This window comes from Seriola lalandi, unplaced genomic scaffold (assembly GCF_002814215.2).
Source record: "Seriola lalandi dorsalis isolate HSWRI2012SDOR001 ecotype SW California unplaced genomic scaffold, Sedor1 jcf7180002054929, whole genome shotgun sequence".
In the NCBI taxonomy this organism is placed as follows: domain Eukaryota; kingdom Metazoa; phylum Chordata; class Actinopteri; order Carangiformes; family Carangidae; genus Seriola; species Seriola lalandi.
The window spans coordinates 1,743,281-1,753,612 of record NW_019525481.1 but is presented as its reverse complement, the minus strand read 5'-3'; the positions used below and the strand labels follow the sequence as shown (position 1 = coordinate 1,753,612).

General features: G+C 40.4%; 1 protein-coding gene across 1 annotated transcript in view; it reads left to right on the top strand.

Annotated features, from left to right (window-relative positions):
• Nucleotides 1-10,332, top strand: part of lrrc4cb (leucine rich repeat containing 4C, genome duplicate b) — a 39,458-nt gene that overhangs the window by 1,406 nt on the left and 27,720 nt on the right. The window lies entirely within an intron of this gene.

The window sequence follows — 10,332 nt, the reverse complement described above, 5'->3', positions numbered from 1 at the left end:
CTCTCTCTCTCTCTCTCTCTCTCTCTCTCTCTCTCTCTCTGCTTCTGCGTGTTGACCCAGTATGTCTGCAAAAAAAAAAAAAGAAAACCAGCAAAGCCACCCATGGGTGATACACCTCCAGGAGAAATGAGGTTGTCATTTCTTCTTACCACAGCCTGAGCAGATTAACCACTGCAGGGTATATTCTTTAAAATTTAAACTGTCAAGTCCTGCAGTTGTTGCTTTGGCAAACACAGCCCTTCTTAAAAAAAGAGAAAGAAAAAAAGAAAAAAGAAATGTGAATAGGAGCTGTCCATCAGTGGGAGGTGCTGAAAATACTTGTGTGTTGGTTGGAACGGGTATAGAGGGAGCAGCCATCACATCTGAAATTGCTGCTGCAGCCAAAAAGCATTGCACTTAAACCTGAACCGGTTCGTCCTCCAGTGCACACTGTCATATTCACACCTGGAGATTTAACGACCTGCCTGTAAAATGAAGGACGCAGTCTGAGTGTTTGAGAGAGGGTCTGTCATTTAGAGAGTTGGTTACCACAATATTTGCGTGCATGCATAAGCATAACCTACTCATTATATTTCATCTATAGCCTGTTTGCTTGAGTTGAAGATGGTGGTGATGGTGGTGGTGGTGGTGGGGGGGGGGGGTCTTTATGATTAAATGATGGATCGAACCATTTGTAAAGTGTTCTGTCAGTGAAGACGACCCTGTTACACATCAGTATCAGTGTGTCCTTTAAATGTCTGAAGACTCAGACAAAACTATTTGAGAAGAATAAATGTCTTCGATCAAGCTGCTACTGGTGTTGCCACCAGCATTTCACAATTATTCGTAGTGAAATATGCATTTCATCCTCTATGCAGAAAAATACTTTCCTTTTAACCTTTTTGTTTACAGTCGAATTTGTTTTGTTTCTTTTTAGATTGGCATTAAATTAAAATGAAGGCCACACACCACTGAGTGTATCAATAAGGCACTGGGCCACAACCTGAGCTGCTACACTGAGAAAAAGACTCAACTGAGAATTCAACAGAGAAATGTGACAAATTTTTACAAGCAGTTCCTCCATTTGAACTTTAAAGGTGGCCAGAAACAGTGTTTGTAGTATAACTGTAGGGCTCAGCTTGGTTGAGACTGATGACCGTTACTGCCAGGGTGGTAAACATGATTTCCATGCTCCGCAAACAACTCGGGGACCTGTCACGGCCTGTGGATTTTTTTTTTTTTTTCACCTTGTAACACTCCTCCGGTCATGATGACAGAGACACCAAAGCATAAGAAATGTGATCACTCTGACAGGCGTAGGTTTTGGCATTTACCTGCCCGCTAAGGGACCAAATGGATGTAAACTGTGCCAGGACCACTCACCAGAACAGCCCTGACAGAAGCCTTCACTGTGGGAAATCAGCACTTGGGCGAATAGATTCCTTTTCATGCGTGACACACATGTAGTCAACCACTGGTTCAGAGAACAGAGTGAATGGTGACTCATCTAACCATCAGAGATTTTTTCCTCCTCAATAAACTGCTGCTTTTGTTCTTGCACAACCTGCTGCGTAAAAGAGGTAATTTACACATAATAAGGCCTTTACGGCTGCAGCTCCATCATATCGCTCCCTAAATTTCTTGTGACAAGCTGCCTTCTTACACCTCAGACAGACTTGTCTTCTTTTTTGTTTTTTTTTCTTGCATCTGGAGATAATGCACAAACATCACAGTGGAGGACTATATGCATCTGTTCTTCCCAGGTGGTTATGTCTTCTCAATATATTTTCATGACATCATCACCTCAGCCACATTTTCTAATCATCAAACATAATTAAGTCAAACAATATACATAATATACTCCCACAATCAACCCTCTATAAAAGTAAGAGATTTTTCTTCTTTGAGCCACAGGAGCCAAAATAATGAGCAACTAGGTCTGCACAGGGTTTTTACACACAACACTAAGCATGGTGGGATGTTAATCACTGAGTAATTTCAAGGACCAGTTCCACACCTGTGTGGAATAAACTGCATGATTTGTTTTCTCCCTTCTTTTAGACTTTAAATGAGCTGTCAGTCAAACCAGATTTCATAATTAATTTCCCGCTCCTCGGGTTGCGGGTCAACCGCAGAAAGGAAAGTTCATTGATGCTGCAACCAAATCTCCATCTGATTTTAGGGACATTTTCAAGACGTACTTACAATGGCAGTATGTTCGGCGTCAGTCTGCGATGGTACTGAAATTAGCCGAAGACACTCAGGATTCATTTAATGCTGGAACAATTAAGTCGATAAATGATTAACTGACAAACAAGTCATTTATCAAGCAAACTATCATAGATTATCTCAGATGTGAGGCTTTGCGGCTTTTCCTCGTTTCATATTATTGTGTATTGACCACCTCTGGGTTCTGGGATTATCATTTAAAGGCGTCACCTCCTGGGATAACGTGATGAGCATTTGTCACCATCTCCTGGCATTCTATAGACTAAACTACTGATTGATCATTCAAAAAACATACCAATCAAGAGATTAATCCATAAGGAAAATTAAAAATTGTTGCAATCCTAGATATAGATCATTTTTTTCTCAGTGCATCTAATGTCCCTTTTCTTTAGTAAGTGACTGTGTAAACTTCTGCGACTAAACACCTCTTTGTATAATGAGGGCTTTTGTTAAAATACACTTACATTATTTGAACTGGGAGGGATTAATGTCCATTTTTGAAAGCCTTTGGTTTCAACCTTTCAACAGCAAAAATGCTGATTCATTTTCAAATTACTATCTTCGCCATTGCACTTATGCTTCTGGCGAATGATGGGGGCAGTCAGTGTATTTGAGGGATATGCTTCACGAGAAGGTGGCACTGTTTTGTTGCTTCATCGCTTATATTGCCTTCTGCATGCTTCTCTGTGTGATATGAGGATTGGTGTTGGGAGTGGTGATAATTTATGGCTGACATTCTGTCTGTCCCCAGGCCGGTGCCTTTTTTCTTTATCTTAACTAATGCAGAAGGATTGTGTGTGTGTGTGTGTGTGTGTGTGTGTGTGTGTGTGTGTATGGATATGTACTGTATGTGCCTCTGTGACATAAATAAGCAAGTGGGATGCAGCTTGAGATTAGACTGACTTCCAGCCGGCTCCATTTTGATAGATAGCACTCTGTATCTTTCCAGTAGTACCTCCACAAAACATGTGTTTGTGTCGAGTAAAGAGACAGGCCGATCCGAACGAGTTGGACTGCTCGGGTGTGAAAGAGTCCAATGCACGCCAGGCTGGAGAGACTTAGTATTCACTGTAGCAGCTTAAGTTTTGCCTTTGTGCACCAGAAAGGGGGGATTATTCAGCGAATCCTGCTCTGTGTCATTCACGAGTCTGAATTTCTAAATCAACAAATATTAATGTGGTGATGTATGAAGAGGCTGTATCTGTGTGTGCGTCTGTAGATCCGGTGCTGTTCATTATCACTAAGTGTGCCTTATGTGGAGTGACAGTGTTGACGCTGCACAAAATCATAACTTATGGCACAAATGTCATCGTGACACGTTCACTGTTTTGACTGCAGCCGTTGGTGCCTTATTTCACCATCTGTGTTGTGTACCATGTGTCTGCAGTGGCCTGCAGCAGGAACCAGCCATCAACTCCAGTGAGAGCTTCTGATAGAAAGAGTATGTTCAGGCTACGGGTACCATGTTTCTGCCTCCTCAGCAAACCAGCCACTTTCTGCTAATGCCATAATGCTCTCCACAGATTCCCAACAGCCTACACATACGCCGTTTAGCGATAATGCACGAGTCAACATTATTTTCTGTGATTATAGATACGGTGGTGCTGTGATGTGAGGCACAGCTGAGTACCGCCCACTGCTCTAAAGAATGAATAATAATTACAGTAAACAATGTCCTAAAGGCAATTATGGCTTTCACACAAGAGTTTCACTGATTTTTTATTTCTTTAGTATTTCAGAAGTTTTCTTCAGATTGTAGGAATATGAATAAAATCAAGACATGAAAAAACTGTTGATGCAGCGTGCAGGAAAACACAGAAAGCTGTGCACCATGGAAATTATTTCTGAGAACATTTCATTTTGGATCTGATCCAAACTCTCTCTATTTTACTTGCAAAAACAGAGAAAACCTTCAGGACAGGTAACCATCAATTCAGTTAATCATTCAGCTAAATAGAAAGTAAGTCCCAGTCAGCGTGGTATTATTGATGTGCAGTTCACAAAATGTCTAGACATCCAAGGTAATGCTTGGCTAAATTTGTTTGTTGTAGTCATTTCTTTTTTGCGGGGCCAGACCTATAAATGTGAATGTCCGGGATTGACTGACTGAGTGATCAAGTTGCACCATTTGTCAGCCGAACACCACGTGACCAGTGATGAGTCATAAAGTTACTTACAGCGTGCAATGTTGCAGAGAAAAAAAGCACCTAGCAACAAATCTAACGATGTTTTGGACAAACGTCAGCTACTTTCCATAGAAGAGAGTTGTTAATACTACCACGTTAGTGAAAAGGTACACCTCTCTCTGCGTCTACTCTGTTCAGTGAGTGGCGGGGTTGTTATCCAGATGGAGGCTGAGCGCCGTGTGAGAGACAAAATAAGAAAGATATTCTGTCGCTTTTAACTTTCGAGTGTTCATTTTACAAGTAAATATAGCTGAACACTTACTGCGATGTGACCTATCTGGAAAAAAAAAAAAAAACTTGAGCTTTAGTTGCTAGAATATGTGTCTTTGTTTTGTGTTTTTGAATATCAAAACATTCTCCCAGTGTAGGCTTGAAAGGTGGCTCCTGTTCCTTCATGGAGGACAGCAGCTTGCATTCACAGCTGCTACAATGAATTTAAAAAAAAAAAAAAAAAAAGTATGAGTATGTCCATAGAATCGGCTAAACTCCTGCAGCATTATCCACGTCTCTTCTGTCCATCTGTATGGTCAGTATGTTCCAAACCGTCCAATTTTTTGCCAAAATATGGCGCTAGACAGTGATGGACAGTGAAGTTTATTTTACTGCAGGAGATTAACTGGGCTAACTGTTGGAATCCATGTTGTAAACGCCACAATCAAATCTATCACCCTCTGCTCAGGAGCAATCTTAAAAAAGCTCCCTACAGTGAGTGAGTATTTCATAGTAAAAACACAGATTTTTTTTGAGTAATGGTGAAATATTCCTTCACTTCCTCTGGAATGTGGTCTGAACTGAACAGAAACAGAAACTACTTTTTTTTGTACACCGTGTATGTAAAGATAATAAATACACAGATGTATAGGAAGTGTCTTGTTTAAGAGGCGAAACGTCATATTAATTAAACTTCAGTCAAGAAGAAGATAACAAGTCTACAGCCATGCTAGCAGCTCTGTGAGGCAGAACCTACAGGCACCAAAGTCCATAGGATTCATCAACTGAGAACCATGAATGTCTGAGAAAAAGTTGGTGCCAAACCATCCAGCAGATGTAGAAATATTTGTGTGAAATAGTGAAAACATTGGCCTGTCTGGCGCTATAGTAATAGTCAGGAAATCACGGATGTCAGGATTCAGCCTCAGTTATATCTCAGTGGATATCTGTACCAAATTTCATCAAGCTGTTGTCAAGACATTTCTGTAAAAAGCCAGAAACATCAGTCTCATGGCCCTAGGAGAAAATGTAGGGGTTCATCAAAGTCAGAAGGATTCCTCCTCTGGAATCCTCTCCCCTGTCTGCGCGACATTTCACATCAATCAGTCCAGTACATGTTGTGATATTTCACTTTGGGCCAAAAGTTGCGGACTGGCTGACTGACCAACAAACATAAGCATCCCTACAGCTAAGCTGCTAGCATGGCCAAAAATGGAACACCTACACCTTCAGCTGCATTTCATCTGTGAAACAAAACTCCTCAGTGCTCCTCCTGCACACACGGCCCACAGCTTTACACCATGAAGAAATTTCCTGCAGGATGTTCCTGATGTGAGAAGCTACGGTTCTCCCTTTAACCTTTTGTGGTTTGCTAATTAGAGATTCACAGAGGGCAGAGAGGAAAAGAGAATCAAATCTTTACTCTGCAAAGACCGCAAGCAGCTTATATGCGCAACACAATAAATGTATGTTGTAAGCCACCCACCGGCAAGTTTGCACAGCACCTGCTTATGTCACCTCAAAACACAACACAGCAGAATCCAACATAGTGCTGCGCGATTAATCTAACCACATTCGCGATCCGCAACTGCAGTGTGCCACATGCAGGTGTGAATGTGACAGCCTCTTCTCTGTTCTCATTCTCCCATTCGCCGATAATAGAGGAGATGACCAATCAGTTTCTGTTCAGGCAGTGTTTAGAGTGTGTGCTGTGCATGGTCACATGACTAACTGGTGTAGAGACTAGCTGAGACGTATGCCACGTGCAGGCTGACACTTATTGGTGCTAAAGGTAAGGTACCGCCTGGTGGACAGGAGGTCCGATCCCTAAGCTGTGCAACAAATGCAGCGGTGAGGTTCAAGCGACACCATGTGTTTACCATATTGTAATATCTCACACTATTCTCCACAATAATTGGAGTATAACTTTTTGACCAAATCAAACATATACCATTTGTATTCTGCCATTTGACGCCTCAAGTTCAAACCCAGTGTAGGTGAAAACAAGACCTTGGAAGGGCTTTGCCTCAAAGCCCGGGCAAATCTCATTGTCTGCTTATCAGCCTCAAATTTACTCCGCCTTACTGAGATATTCCCTTAGAGAATTAGGGATAATAGCTGAAGTGATGACTGTCATGATGAGTCTCTATCTCTCTCATGTTCAATGCCCCCCCCCCCATCCTTCCATCTCCCTCTCTCTAACTTTGCCCCTATTTATCTAATTCCCTACATATTAATATACATTTTATCTGCTGCCAGTTCATTTAGCTCAGATGTCTTTGATGAAAATATCTTAACATTACTTAGAGCCATGCATGCATGGACTTTTATGTTGCAACTTACAAGGAACAGACAGCGATTCATGATACAAAGAAGGGAGTTACCGAATCAGTGTAAGAATGAAAATAATATCTCGTTCATTAATACTTTGGCATACAGTGCAGGTTCTAGTTGCTGGAATACACTAGATTGGCTTAATTGGCAAAGATGAAACCCTAGCAACTGGCGCCAAGTCAAACACTACTAAACTGAGAAGGGAATTTTGTGAGGCTGACAAGATTGCCTCTTGTGTGGCTCAGAGTCGCCTCTGATACATTTTTACCCTTTTATGACAACACTTTTCTTCAACCAGTGTTTTCTGGATTTGAACATGGGTGTTAGAACATCCTGTTCCCTTGTTGCCATGTACTAATACATTAATGGTGAACCTCATTGTTCGCCACAAGAGCATTTTGTCCTTCACATTCAAAGGAAAAGAAAAAGAAAAGCTCTTATGGTGCCTTTTTTGTGCCTTGTATCCTCAATAATAACAAAGTCCCTTTCATTTGTTGTGAAATGTATAAAGCCTCGGCTAAGTATCCAGTACAGCTGGATTTCTTAAAAAGAGTTGCAGCTTAATTTGATCTTTTAATTGTTTCCTGCATCTGGTGACTGTTTCACGTGACTGGGGATAATAATGTCCAGCTAATTACAACCAGAGTCCTCCTGCTGAGTCTATGTACATATTATGTTCAATCCAATATTTTCTAAATTATCATTACATAATGCAGGTGCACAGTGAGTACGTAGGCTACAGTGCCGTAGGCGCACATTAAAATTAGTAAAGCTATTTACTGTAAATATGTCACAGTTAAATAGCTCTCCTTTAGGAAAATACACTCTACATCACAAGTTTTTTGCAATATCTGTGGAAAGAGGACTGTCAGTCTGAGTTGACTGTGGAAGGAGAATGTGGACAGAATAAAGGCACGGTGAACCAAATTCTACTGCTGAAATGAATTTTTTTCCCAACAACAGCAGCATGTCAGAGGTACGGCTCGCCTACAACACGCTGAGATGGATGTAAAACGACAGTTGTGGGTTTTTTTTCTTTCTTTCTTTCTCTTTTTTTAAATCCAAGCAGCTTTGTTGACATCACTGACTAACACTGCCATTTTGGCACTTTGCAATTAACTCATGGGGTCACTCTAACTGTGTGATATCAGTATTGTAAGGAAGTGTTGTGGTGTTTGAACAGGACATGGAACCAAGGCAAAGAATAAAGGATCAGAGATGGATCAGGCTTTATCACCATTAATGAACAATTAAAAAATGCACACATCGAAAAACACCAATTTGATATATATATTTTTTTAAAACAAATGTTGTCCCAATATTAAAAGGTGCTGTATTGTAATCATGTAAATTACAGGCGGGAGACATGCCATAAATCAGACAATTAGATAATAATTAGCCAAGATATTATAAGTAGCAAGACAGGAATTTAATATAACATGAATTAAGTCGAACAAGTTTTTTCTAATGCCATTATTAAATGCTTAAAAGACTACAAACAAAACTTAATTTGTCTCCATTTTCTCCAAACCCCACTACGTCGTCCGGGATTTACATGGCTCAATAATGCTTAGGTTAAAACGGGGGAAAAAAAGATTTATGTGACTTGACTGTTTTAATCAGTGTTTTGATAACTGATTAATTCACTGCAAAATTAACCAGCAGCTGCTTATCAAAGGTGTTTAGATGATTGCAAATATGTAAATATGTTTGGGGTTTTGAAGATGTCGCCTTTTTTCACTATTTTCTGTCATTAACACAAACAGATCAATTAATGAATCAATCAAGACAGTAATCAGCAGATTAATCAATAATGAAAACGATAATTAGTTGCAACCCTATGGTTTTCAATCATCAAAGGTGGCAAAACTTCTCAGGGGATTATTTGTTAGACTGTGAGCGTCGTGTGTTTCCTTGTAATGTCTTTGAGAGCACACAGCTGAAGCTAAATTTTGCAAGCCTGTCTAACCAGCACCTGCTGCTTGGACTTTAATTATCCAGACAGGGAATACTGAGACAAACTAAGGGGGAGTGTGAAGTCTTTATCTCATTCACACCTTGGTAATGAAAGCACTAACAATAGTGTCAGAGACAGTATCGCTGCTTGACTAACCTACCTACCACTTTTGGTGTGGTGTTTCTATTTAACAAGTCCTATCATCTGATTGGACCGGGGTGCTTCACTGTGCTGGCGTCCAATCAGGCTGCAGAGTCACTGTTATTCACCAAGAGCGCAAAGCGGGTCAGACAAAGTGCAGTGTCAATATACAGGACCTGATACTAAGAATAAAATCTGACTATGCTTTTAGGTGAAAACTTTATACCTCCTGAATTTTCAAGCACTGAAAAGAAGAAAGCCTTTTTTTAGTTTATAGCTTGACCGCAATGTCTTGTGTTGAGTCAGTATCATGGGTTTGAAAGTGCTTTTGAGAGGGAAAGAGCATGCACATTCTCAAATGAAGTAAAAATATGGAAATAATCATCATTTAAGTCAAACCTAATGCAATTTCATTAGATCATATCACAACCAACCTCCAGGGCTGAAAAACAAACGCTAAAACCTGCAGTTCCTCTAATGACCACTAGAGTCTGGCTCCAACAGTGAGTCAATCCCCATAGACTCCCATGTTAAAACAGAAATAAACATGTTTACAGCCTGGTACAAAGAATGGTTTGGGTCTCAACAGCTGATCTCCTGCATCATGACAACTGTACAGGGGGTAAACTTTTATACAACTCACCTGTTTACATTTTATTAAGGCTTAAAGTTATGCATAATTGACAGCGTGGCCGCTTTGAGTGACAGGTGGGTGAGCGTAAGTCATAGGTCCACACACGCCTTTTTGCCCATTTTTGGATTAGCTGGTAGTTAGGGGCGGAGTCAGGCACTGTCAAGATGGCAACGGTGGCGCAGCTCACTCTGAGCTTCAAAACCGCTCTCCAGAAACCTGTGGGTGACGTCACGGAGGCTACGTCTTATCTTAGTTTACAGTCTATGATCACAACTAGGGCTTCAACCAACAATTATTTTCATTATCAATTAATTTGTTGATTATTTACCAAAGAAATCCATTAATTTGGTGTCATTTCATAAAGCCAGAATTGAAATCTTTAAATTGCTTGTCTTGATAAAGAAAAGTTTAGAAGAGAAAAGTGTGGGGCTTTTTAACAGTTTTATGATGATGGTCAACAGATTAATTGATAATGACAGTAATGTAGCGCTAAAATAGAATTACTGTTGTCCAACTGACTGAAATGATTTGATTTGTGCCAGACAAGCACCAGTATCCCCCCCAGTAGTGTTTTCTCATTGTTGGGTAGTGATGACATGTAGACTCTGTATGAGTCATTTAATATAGAGTAGAGCAGCTAGGCTAAGGGGCATATGGCCATG